The sequence below is a fragment of the Triplophysa dalaica genome, chromosome 3, assembly GCF_015846415.1.
Source record: "Triplophysa dalaica isolate WHDGS20190420 chromosome 3, ASM1584641v1, whole genome shotgun sequence".
Taxonomy (NCBI): domain Eukaryota; kingdom Metazoa; phylum Chordata; class Actinopteri; order Cypriniformes; family Nemacheilidae; genus Triplophysa; species Triplophysa dalaica.
In genome coordinates this window covers 25927756-25941566 of record NC_079544.1, presented here as the reverse complement: position 1 = coordinate 25941566, position 13811 = coordinate 25927756, and positions in this window count along the sequence as shown.

The following is a 13811-nucleotide window of genomic DNA, read 5'->3' as shown; positions in this document are numbered from 1 at the left end:
GTTATTGGTTAGTGTTACGTCCGTGAGTTGTTCCGTGTGTTTTCTTTCATTCTTTCTTTGTTCTCTTTCTCACAGATGTTGTCATTGGCCCGTGATTGATCACCTGGTCCTCCAATCGACCATCACTCAACTATATTAAAGAACCATTTTGATTATCCACTGGAGTTGCGTTGTGAGAAGGTAATTTTTGTCTGTTGAAGCCATGTTGTTTAATTCACCTTTTGTTATTCGCATGTTTCTTCGGTGAATCCTGTCATGTACACATGTTAATCTTGTGTATACCTTGGAGAGAAGTGGATAGGAAAAAAATCTCTTGACATACATACAGTATGGAGCGGGTGCCATCAATTGTAAGTTTTCGTTTAGTCTTTTTGGATAGATAGCACAGTTTATTTAAGACGTCTCAGATGTTGAAGATCCTTTTGTTTCCTATTTTTTGTTTGGGTGTGGGTTAGGTAGTTTATTGGGACTTTGTGTTAATTAGACTTGTTTTGTTTATTCTTTGATTTAGGACCGCTCACGTCCCTTCTTTCCTTTTCCCCATCCATGTGAATCTTAAACATTTTAGTAAATAAACCACTTATATTTTTGGCACCATACCTTTTGCCTTATTCATCTGTCTGACACATAGGAAGGTATTTTGATAAAAAAAATTATGTCCCTAAACCCTAGATATATGGGACGCAGCAGTTAGTCAAATAAATGAGGATCAGGTATATTTTGAGCTGGTTTTTTTAAGTTGTGAAGGATTCGGGAACCACAGGGGATACGCATGAGTAAAGATTTTTGCAAGCGATTTGGTGCCTCGCTGTGATGGAAAAAACAGGCGTCGCTAGGGTGACCACCCGTCCCGCGTAGCGCGTGCGCGCACAGCGTTTGAAGCCCAGTTCATGCGTCCCGCAAATTGAGACCGTGTCACGCATAATCAATGCTTGCTCAAAAAAAGTTGGTCGCTCTATATCCTCGAGCCCCAGACAGCCAAACGAACATTACTTGACATTTCAGCACGCTACTGTTGCCACACCCACCCCTCAGTTGAACTGCTGACTAGGTTGTTCCGTTGTTGTTGTCATGACAGCGCGCGCACATGAACACACTGGGAAGGAACTTTTAGATGCGCGCTCCAATTTGAAAAATGGAGAAAGAGAGTCTCAGCCAGGGCCGATTCGGTTTTCAATATTAGGGGGGGCTATATATATAGAGAGAAAGCCACACTCTAATCACCACATATTGTATACGTTACTAAAATAAATAATTAAGAAAGAATATGCAGAAAAGCATAAATACAAGTTATTGTTATTCAAATGAATATCACATTAATCGGTCAATCTGCAACATTTATGTTTCAAAGTGACAACAACAGTCACAAGTCCATAAAATAAATATCACAATCAACTGCTGAATCATTATTTAGTAAAAATAACTTAATATGTTTCCCTGCCATTCATTCTGATTAGCACTAGCGCTGTCACTCTCTCTGCATGACTGCGTGTTCATCTATTACCTCCACAATATGTTTTCAATTAATGATAAAAATACTGAAGCGTCTGAAAAACGACATAGAGCTTCTGTACACTTTTATTTCCTGTGAACTCAGAACAATGAATAACACTGCCGCACCGGGCTGAACTACAGTAACTCTGCCCGTCCTCTTTACAGAGCTGTCAAAACTACCGTCGACCCTCTATAACAATAGCACATCATCATTAATGACACTTTCTGTGCGCTACAATATCATCTTGATCGTGGAAGTATCACGTTAACATGGGGTGGACGCACATAAAACTTTTAAACAGTGGATGGGAAAGGGTCTTGTATCGCTTCCACATCATATTAAGATGCATTTATAACAAAGAATGGCAAAAATGTAGATGTCATGTTAATGAACACACCTTGTAAAGTTACTCTGCTAATGACGTTAACTCCAATGTGCTGCTGTGTGAACTGAAGAATGCGCTAAATAACGCAGCCTAACGCCGTTTTCATAATAAGAGTTTTAAAGGGGGCTATAAAGCGATCTTGAATTCTTGTACAGATTAGATTACACACAATATTTTAGGGGGAGGCTGAGCTAAAACTTTAGGGGGGCTTTAGCTCCCCTAAAAAGCTCCTAGCAACGCCACTGGTCTGAGCCATTAATTAAAAAGAGAAGGTGTGGGTACAAGAAAGACTGGGGAAATTAAATTGCTAAAGTAAATCGTAAGTGGAAGTGCATTTGTCAATTCATTGAATGTTCAAAATATAGTGAATCTTTATTAAAAAAAATATACATTGGCTAGCCTATTCATGAGCGTACAACAGCAATTACACATGTTTAGGGGAATAGGGCATTATTAATATACCATGTAAGGTGGTATGTGCTAGAAATGGCTAAACCACTATCAGTGAGTCTGTCCGGGGGGTGGGGGCACCGCCGTGCCAGCCAGTGTCCCACATTGTCCCTCAGAAACATACCCCTTGTCCCCCCTTCGGCTTATTAGCAGGTGGTCACCCTAGGCGTCGCTCATTTGGGATGTAGACCTGGAGCAGTGAGTAAACGTAAAAGGTGTGTGTAGAAAATAACTCACACTGTCCGTGAAGCACAACTTTACCTAATAAATGAAAACTTGTGCGGTTTCAATATTGCTTTATTTAAAGGCTCATCACTCATGCCGTGAAAATAAGACTTCCTGTCACTTTAATGCCGTTTTCTGCGAATATCTCCGTGAAACATGTCTTTGAGGGATGAGAGACAGAACATCAAGGACATCAGGTGGATCGTAGATTCATTTCATGTGGCCAAGTGATGCCTGACTCACGGCTGACGTCAAGACCTTCGTGTTAAACATTTGACAGCTCGTTCCTAAGGCTGTGAGCTAAAACACCCGTCAACCGCACACACATTTATTTTCTCACTCGCACACACTTCAGAACTGTGTTTTGTTTCAGAGTAATTAGTCCAGGAAAAAGCATCACTCACATCTCTGAACAGACAGTGAAGGCTGACACCTCTCTCTCTCTCTGACGGTAAGAGGGGTCGGATTCTGTAAGAATGCATGATTTATTCAGACGTTTAGTGCATTGTCAGTGGACTTTGTGAAGCTGAGACTTTAAAGACAAACCCTGGGGAAAATGGCAACGCTCTCTCTTTCTCATTAAGTGCATCTCTTGTGGAAGCGTGGGGAGAAATTAGAGTGACACTACATTACAGTACAGTGATCTTCCTCTAGGTCACGCTCAGACGTTTACGACATCTACAGACTTTTCACACAGCATTCCCGCACTCAAATATCACTTTACACTGAAATGGTGCTGATAATGGGTGGGAATCTGCACTTATGTCACATTTACATTCCCATTCTCAATGTATATCAATTATTTGAGTAACAAATGTACAAAAAGTACCAGTAATCCTCTATAATATGTTTGTATTTGTTAATATTGGTAAATGCATTAGCTGACATGATCCTTTTTTTAGCTTTTTTAAATCTTCATGTTCTTGTTAGTCAATTGCATTTCAATTGTTCATTTCATTGTGCATGAACCAACATCAAAATGGAACTTTTGATGATTAGCATACACTGTAAAACTCGCTGTAACTGTTAACTGTGGCGGTAACTTACTGTAGATTTTTTTTAAATATGAATTTACCTAGTTCTTATATCTTCTTTCACAAAACAAGACTTTAAAAACTTTTCTTGTTACGTAAATGTACTCTAATTCAAGACGTTTTAAATAAAAAATACTAGAAAACAAAACAAAATTGCATCTGAAGAATGTCATTTTTTGCAGTGTTGCTGTCATTTTGAATCTCAAAAGTTAAAGTGTTTCAATTTAGAGTTAAGTTTAAATCAAATTGAAACAGAAATAATAGGAACGTATTTAGTTATTAAATCTACAGTAAATTACTGGCAAATCTGCTGCAAAACTACAGCAAAGTTTAACAGTGTAGTCAATTCTGAAATGCTGGAACACGAAGAAATGCTGAGAATTATAGTTTATTTTTTAATTCATGTTAGCAAGTGCAGTGTTAACAAAATGGTGAGCATAGATTATTATTTTTTAATCTTGTAATTAATCTAGATTAAGATGGCTCATTTAAATTCTGCCAAAGGCATTCAGAATATGTGTGCTACCCAAATAATGACTAAAAGTAAGTCTTTGAGAACGGGTTTCTCAAGCCAGGTGGCGCATTAGACCAGGGGCTCATCTCCTGTTTCCAAAATGCATCACAAACTGCTTGAGAAAGCTGTTCTACTATGATAATTGGTGATGAAAATAAATGATGTTCAATAAGATGTACTTGTGTTTATTTCCGCATTAGCTAAGGCAGTGGTTCTCAACTTCAGTCCTCAGGCCCCACCTGACAGAATATTTTAGACGTCTCCCTATTGAACACCTGAACAAGTTAATGAGGTGATGGTTCATCAATAATGATGAACAGGTGATGTTAATCGCTGAAGAAAACATCATAAGTAAGTTCAAAAACCATAATAATGTTTCCTTTAGTGGGGCTCTTACCCTTGATTTATTTTTTATATCAGCTGTTATAGTGTGTTTCTGAACAGCCATACAAAAGACAAAACTGTTGGAATGAAACCTTCTTAAATTAAAGACAGATACAAATAAGGGGGATTTAAGTCTGACAAATATCGTGACACACCAAAAATCAACCAACATTTGCACAGCTATTACCAACACCAGGACAAAATAATTTTGTCTTTGTCAGGCTCTTATAAATATGCTTCAGAAACAAACTATTTCAGCTAGCAAAAAATGTAACATAATAAATCAAGGGTAAGAGCCACACTTAATAAAAGCTCAACACTATTAAGGTTTTTATTCTAGTGATTGTGTTTGTTAACATCACCTGTTCATCATTATTGATCAATCATCACTTCATTATCTCATTAACTTGTTCAGGTGTTCAATATGGAGACATCCAAAGTATTCTGTCAGGGGGGCCTGAGGACTGGAGTTGAGAACCACTGAGCTAAGGGATGCTTTGCGTTTAGGTGGTACTTGAGACTGGAAGAGCTCCTACAGCACATTAACATTTAGTCATTTAGCAGACGCTTTTATCCAAAGCAACTTACAAAGAGTGAGGGAGCAACAAGCGATATGTCATACAGGAGCCATAATACATTAGGTGCAAATTTACTGGTTTCAACTAAAGCTAGACCACTACCTGTTGAGAGAACGTTTTTTTTTAAACCAATTCCGCATTGCACAAGGTGTAAACAACCTTAGTCTTGTCGATGTTTCCATTTGGAAGCTTCTTAAAAATACATTTTCCCTGAAGCAAACCCGGTGGCTTCAAAGCTGCATCCATGTTAGCACGTCACGTTTGATGTGGTAATTTCACAGTAACGTTATGTTGTGTTCAGACCAAACGCGAATGGCGCGTCAAGCGCGAGTGATTTACATGTTAAGTCAATGCAAAGACGCGATAATAGACCTACTTGCGGCGCAAATCGCGCGAATGAAGCCCAGGTTATGAGATGATGAGGCAGCGCGAATGACGCGAATTGCTCGAATCACGTGAGTTGAAAAATCTCGTTCTCGCCCGGTACAGTGCAATTCAGCTAGGTATACATCCGCGCTAAATATCAAGGTGAAAGTCATCATAGCTTGCGTAGTATAGACCCAGCTCCCAACCCAACTTTGAGAATAGATTAACGGCGACATTTGTTTTCTCGCGCGATAAGAGTCTCACGTTAACGCAGCACGTTAACGCCGTTAACGGCCCACCACTATAACAAATACAACCTTGCTGTAAAGTATAACCACAGTACAGTACGAAAATTAAGGGTCATTTGACTAAAATGTTAAAACCATTTTAATCTGAAGGAAAATCGTCGTATTGGAATTATAAAGTTCTATTTGACATTTACATATGTTATGTTTTCCTTCACGTTGTGCACAATTTTCTAAAAACCACCTCAATATCTCAAAACTGCTATGAATGTTGATATAACCTTATAATTCCAAGGTGGTGATATGTCCGAATGTGTTGAACTTTGTGGACAACTATAAAAAAAGGGTATTTCTAAAGGTTCTTTGATGTCATAACCTTTTGGCCCCATAAAGAAATAGATTCTTCAGATTATAAAAAAGTACTGAATGGTTCTTTGTATTAACAATTTTTTCTATGGCATCGCTGTTTAGAACTTTTAAACCACCTTTATCTTTAAAAGTTAACATTTACATTTTTTCTTTGCAAAAAAGTTTAGAAGTCTATTAAAAATCGCATGACTTGGAGGAAAAAGCATCCAAAAGCTATAAGAAAAGATTCAGAATTTCTCCTCAGGGAGGCTCGGGCGAGCGTTTAGCTGCTCTATCCCAGCAGACCAGAGTTTACAGATGATGAAGCGCCCTAGGCTTGTTCAAGCATTTTGTGCCATATTTCAAGATACACAGAATGCCTCCAATGCCACTAATGCTAATGTCTAACAACATTTTACCTCCATACGACCGGAGTGAGATTCTACACTTACCATTCTCCTCAGCAGTTTACATGTGACTGAGAAGAATATGGCGGACTATGCTTTTAGTTTCATTAGCCACCTGTAGGTGTCCTCATATTCCCTTCTTCCTGATGCATTTATCAAATACAATTTCAATGAATGTTCCCGCAAGATGAACAAACTTTTTTTTCTTCTTTGGCACAATTTATTAACTCCTTTTACCCGTTACATTCTCCCCTACTGAATTTGCCAAAAATGAGATAAACATAAAAAACAAAACACAAACAAAAAAATCTCTGCTTTTACCCTCGAAAAACACAAACTGTAATTGCCATTCTTAGCATAATGTTTTTGATCTGTAACAAGTGTTCTCATAAAGAACTGACAGGAAAAAGTGCTGCGCATATCACTCCTCCTTAATCATGACCCAAATGAAGTGCCTTTTACACTTCATTTCAGCAATTACTGTACACACATATCGACATCATACACTGAATTAAACACTTCAATACTTCACACTATGAACTGAAATGGACCATTTACCCAGAGTTCCGCTTTGAAACAAAGAGTGTTGATTTATGGAAGAAATAAGACGATTCACCGGTTTCAACAATCTTCCAAACTTTGACTTACGACCCGGTAACTCAGTACCATCAACATCAAGATCAGAATTACAGACATTGCCGTCTTTAGAACTTTCTTGACAGACCAAGTGATCTGGAGAGATATTTCCAGAACCCACACTTTGCGATGGAACATCAACTACTGCAGTTGGGTTGTGAACATTACCTGACACAACAGTCTGCAGTTCACCCTCAGCTACTACGGGGCCATTAGTAGCAGGTACAGAATTAACAGAACAGTTATCAAGAATATCATCATATACAGAAAGTACACTCTCGTCATCGTTTTGCTCCCCAATGTCACCCAAAGGGAGAACATTTACACACAAAAGAAGGTTTCTGTATACCACTTTCAACTGACTAGACACAGGGTGTTTAATCTTGTAAATGTGAGTATTGGGATCCCGATCAACCACAGTGTATACCACATTTTAGTGGTTTGCGCTTGCCACGTTCACTTTTATTTGCTAAGAGGACCCTGTCACCATCTTCAATTGTAACACCCTTGGTTACTCCGATTGTACAGGTGGGCTTGGCGAGACTGTTCTTTCGAAGTGTTAGACCCTGCAACAGCAAAAGCATCCTCCAAATCCTTACTCAGAGACTCTACATACTTGGGAAGAGAGTCATTCGAATCAGTCCTCAGCACACTCTTGAAAACGACATCAAAAGGCAGTCTCGGAGTGCGACCGAACATTAGATAGAAGGGAGGGTATCCTGTAGTCTCATGCACTGTGCAGTTGTATACGAATGTCAATGTATGGAGCATCCGAGGCCAATCCTGCTCAGGTCGCGGTTCAAGGGCTCTGATCATGTTTCCCAAGGTTCGATTAAATCTTTCTGTGATGCCGTTGCTCATCGGGTGATAAGGTGTCGTCTGTGACTTCGTAACACCAGAAAAATCAAGCAAATGCCTAATAAGCTCACTACAGAAAATGGCCCCCTGATCAGAATGGATTCGTTCTGGGAAACCATAGTAGCAAAAGTAGTCATCCCAGAGCTTCTGTGTGACAGACTTAGCTGTCTGGTCCCGGCAGCGAAAGGCATGAGCCAGCTTGGTAAAATGGTCAGTGACCACTAAAACATCAACTGACCTGTTCTGTGAATCTTCCGCCGTCCAGAAATCAATGCAGACTAATAAAAGTGGAGCAGAGGTCTTGATACTCTCCAATAGAGCTCGACCCTCTGGCTCTGGTGTCTTGGAAAGCACACAACGACTACACATCTTCACATAATCACGAACATCACGTTCAATGTCTGACCAATAGAAGCGTTGTCGAGACAATTGGAGAGTGCGATTTTGGCCTTGGTGTCCGGCCTCATCGTGACATCCTTTTAGTACTTGAGATTTCAAGGAAGAGGGTACCATGTACTGAAATCTTTTGTGACGTGACAATGGGTCTCTCGATAGACGATACGAGACACCGTCATTCAATAACAGCTTCTCCCACTGCTTCGTAATCTTCGTTACAGCGCTGGGGTCCCCCATGCGCTCACGTCTCGAAGGCCTGCGTTTTACGATTTTTTTTACCGATGGGGTGACACCATCTGGGCACATCAAATCCCCAGAAGTAATTTTAGAGATTGCTTCAACTTTTCCAGGGTCTGTAGACACACCCTCCTCTGTAATCAAGTGACCGAGAAATTGTACAGAACGTCTCAAGAAGTGGCATTTCTTCGGCAATAATTTCAAGTTGTGTTTCTTCAACATACCAAAAACCATCTTCAGTCTCTGCAACGCAACTTCTTCGTTAGGAGCGAAAACCATTAGATCGTCCAGGTAGCACAACAATGACCAAAAATTCTGTTCACCGAAGATGTTAGTCATCATCCGCATAAAGCTTGCAGGTGAGTTACAGAGGCCCTGCAGAAGCCTATTGTATTTGTGTAATCCCACGGGCGTAGTGAAGGCTGTATACTTCCTGTCATCTTCATGCAGTGGGATATTATAAAATTCTGAGGTCAAATCCATAGTGCTAAAGAACGAATTGCCCCCTAGGGCTGCTAGACTTTCTTCCTGATGGGGCAGGGGGTGGGCATCTTTCCCTGTTCGTGCATTTAGCCATCGGAAATCAGTGCATATTCGAAGATTGACATCTTTTTCCAGCACAGAACCAAAGGTGACACGAATTCGCTGGCTGACTTGCGAATTATTCCCCTCTCCTCCATCTCGTTCAACGCAACACGTAATTTTTGGTACCGTGAAGGAGGAACGTCTCTGTACGGTAAGCGAAATGGCTTTTCATTGAACAGATGGATCCTGTGTACACAATGTGCTGTGAGTGGCATGCTAGAACAGGACACTTCACTGAAGTGTTGCTTAAGTATGCTGCATATAACCTCAGGGTGTTTTGTGCAATCAAGCGCTGGGTTGCAGCGCATCGCAACTCTCACTATGTCTTTGGCCCTGCCCATCAAACGACTAATAATCTCACCAGCCTGTTCAGTAATTTTGACATTTCTCTTTTGCAGGTAAGCTTACATCATTTCAACCCATTCTTGAATGTCGCATCTACCTAAACCATCCCCCCTAAACACTGGTGGGATTTGCTCATCAGATTTTAGAATGACAATCAACTGTGACAAATCAAGATTAGCACATTGAGAGCCTGTGGCGTTATTACCATTATTGGCTCTGGCAAATTCACCCCCTGACAAAAGGTTGGCTGTGACTGAGTCACCAATTTGTCGTCTTAAGTCTTTAACTAAAGCACCGAGTTCACTGACGTCTTGATCGCTAGAACGTTCTACATTAAATGGCTTTGGAGTTGAGGCAAGAGGGACAGTTCTATGCACATCAGGAGTCATATAATTTCTCCCGTTTCCAGCATGATTGTCAGCCTTTTAGCCAAATTCACCCAACCCTGGTTTGTTATCAGAGAACTGCATCAGGTATTCCCAACTTTTTTTTCTTTTTTGCCACAATTCATTAACTTCTTTTACCCGTTACATTAACATACAGTAAAACTGCAGTGCTTCTGTATACAGCGGATGAGATGAAGGTCTGATCTATAAAAATTGTCCCGGCCGCCAGCTTTGTTATGAATTGAAGCACTTGAGTTGAATGATGTCTTGTTTTGATTACTGTAATGAAATGACTGCTGGGTCTGTACGTGCTGTAATGAGCCAGTAATTCTGACCTGAGCTTTATATATCACATTTGTGCTGGACGTGGGTTGCTTATTTCTTCTGTGTTCTTTTAGCTCATTTGATTTATGAGCTTTTTGTGCATTGTTTTAGCGATGAAAAGGTTGTGGGTTCAATTCCCAGAATCGAATGTATAGCTGAAATCCACTGTTGCTTTGTATAAAAGCACCTGGCAAATGCATAAGTGTATTCTGGTATTCAAATAATTTTTATTTAAATAATTTTTTTGTTGCTTTGCCACCTCATAAAATATGAGCGTTATAGCAAAATTAGCCTTTGCACCTGTGATTTTAGGGGTTAAGGGTAAGGTGATGACCTGCAGCCACCTCGTAAAATGTGAACAACAGTCCCAGATATGAAGTTATAAATATATAAACAATAAATATATTGAAAATCGTGCTGACTGACATGAAAAAAGTGGGCAATTTATATACAAGAACACAAATCAATAGGTTCTAAATTTTGTGACCATCTCACAAACTGCTGTGAGACTGAGTTAGAGAATAACACAGAAACATAACAAACACACACAGAATCACAACAAACTTACACATAGACATTACAAACACACTGACACCGAGAAACAACATACTCTCAAAGAAACATGGTCTGTTGCTATAGACTCAAAAAGAATCACAACGAACCCACGCAGAAACACAACACACTCACACAGATGCATGCATTAAAAACACAATCACAGTAACACAAAAAATACAACAAACTCACAGAGAAACACAACAAACACAACAAACACACACATAATCACAACTAACATTTATTAATGCTCCTTGTTACTAGAGACTTGTACTGAAATGCAACAAACACATAAAAAACACAAGAAACCCACAAAGAAACAAAACAAACACACTGACACAGAGACACATACTCACAAAGAAACATGCCTTGTTGCTATAGACTCACAAAGAATCACAACGAACACACACAGAAACATAACAAACTCACACAGATGCATGCAATAAAAAACACGCACAGTTACGCAACAAACACAGAAAAACACAACAAACTCACACAAAAACACAATAAACACATACATGACATAACAAACACACAAAAAATCACAACAAATTCACAATGATTAATGCTCCTTGTTGCTGGAGACTTACACAGAAACACTACAAAAACACAAAAAACACACATACTAACAAAACAAACACAAAAAAACACAGCAGACTCACACCGAAACACAATAAACTTACACAGAAACACATAAAACAGACACAGTAACAAAATAAACACATAAAAAAAAACTCACACAGAGTCATGCTTCTTGGTACTGGAGACTTGCACAGAAACGCAACAAACGCACGAGGTAACATCACAAATAACAAAAAAACACTTCAAACCCACAGAAACACAACAAACACACACATAGACATAACATACACACAAAGAATCACAAAACTTACACTGAGACACATCAAACACACAAAGAAAAACAACAAACACACACAAAAACACAGATTCATGTTCCTTGTTGCTGGAGACTTACACAGAAACACAAAAAACACAACAAACTCACACAGGTGCATGCTCCTTGTTGCTGTAGACTTACACAGAAACACAACAAACACGCACTACAAACAATCGAAGAACACAAAGAAGCACACACCTCATTGCTAGAGATGCATGCCGGATGAATCAAACATAGATGAGCAGGAGGTGACTGCAGTATTTGATGTAGTGGTTATGTGTGCTGAGACACAAAATAAAAACCCCATGCACATCAGGATGGGTAGACGTGATATGTGTTCTAAAATCACATCAAAATATCAAACATGTTTTGATACCCTCTGGCTAAATCATGGTCTAAGACGAGAATATTGCAGTCTGCACCCCTCATAAATACACAATTCTGTACTTCCTCCTTATTATAAGTAATCATCACAAAAGCTCCATCAAAGACAACACAACTATAGGTGTGTCTGAAGAAAAATATTTGTTTAATGACTTAAAGGTCTTTGAAATGTCGAACAGTATGCACATTTTCCATATACAGTAAATATACAGAGGTCCAAAATGTGCAACAGTATGCGACCAGAGAACTGTTTGTGATGAAATTTAAAGCACATTTTAAGATAAATTATGGGGTATTATATCCCTACTGTAAAGCGTGCATACTGTCAGACTGGGCAGTTTCTCAGATCATGACTCTGTCCTCTCTGCTTCGTCTCCGATTATTTCGGAGGCCAAGTGATAAAATGCTAATTTTGACATTCAGAATTGGGTTGAACTCAAGCCGGTATCGATGCAGTCCCGTGATAAATGACCCGGGCCGCCCAAGCGTAACGCTGCAACATTTGGATCTCTCAGAAAATCTTTCGGTTATTTATCGCAGAGAAGCTGCAGAGAGGAAGAAGACTTTGGGCTGAACAAAAAGAGGAAGAGTGACTTGATTTATGGAAATAGGCCAACGGGATACCAGGAAAACAACCAGAAAATGCTTTAGTGCTTCAGAGATCAGGGCGGAGCGTTTGCTTTCTGCAAGAAAGACGCCATAAATCCCATCCGATAAATTAGCCCTCATTTCCTCCACGATAAACATCATATCTCAAATTCATCACGCTGTCCAAGATGTAAATAATGACCTAGTTTTTCTGTTACGCATTTCTATGACTAACACATGGTTTCACGGGACCACTGATGCAATCCTGCATCCGTCTACATGTGTGTGCACACTAGACTTATGCACACTGCACACTGTCTACTCTTTTTACAGCGTGTGACGGCATGCATTATGGCACACGATTAACAATGATGACCAATTTATGTCACATCTCATTATATATCACATGACCTTTTCCTAAAGGAGAAATTTGTTTAAGGTTAATTTTGTCACTGTAATAAGTACGCTAGCCCACAGCTGGCTGGACTAAAAACCACAAATCATAAAACTTGAAAACTTAAGTTTCAATGTAATTGAACTACAAGTCAAGAAAAGAAATGGTACAGCAGCTCATCATAACCCACAAAAATGTGCATTCTATGCACTGCATACATACTGCATATGCTAGTATGCTATTTCGAACAAAGCCGGAGTTACTGTTATTGTTCAGAGTCGTGTACATGGGTGGTCATGCGATTGGAGTCCTTGGGCTGACCTCAGAACCGACATGTTCCACTGGGAGGATTTGAGACACAGACACCTCATCAGTGATGCAACACAGCCACCGTCTACAGAGTGAGAGAGAGAGAGACAGAGAGACAGAGAGAGAGCTCTGTTCCAAAACCCAGTGAGCTGCATACATATGAAGCGTTCAAGCTTTCCACATAAACTCCTGACGCATAAGCTCTTGTAACAGGTAGGCAGTATCTTCACAACATTACCTTAAAAGACAGCTCACTAGATTTTGGAACCGAGACAGAGAGAGGAGCAGTGTTGGTTTACCTCCAAATAACTGAATTTGTGGTCCAAATGTTCCTCTTCAGTGCTGTTTGTTAGTGTGTGGGGACGGAGGGTTCTCTGAAACCAGAGAACACAAAGCTCTCTGAGAGAGATGGATCCTGATTAGCAAACCTGGGTTTGGTTTATCAGGTCAGAAGTGCACTTTGAATAAACGTTTCTGCGGGGGCGACA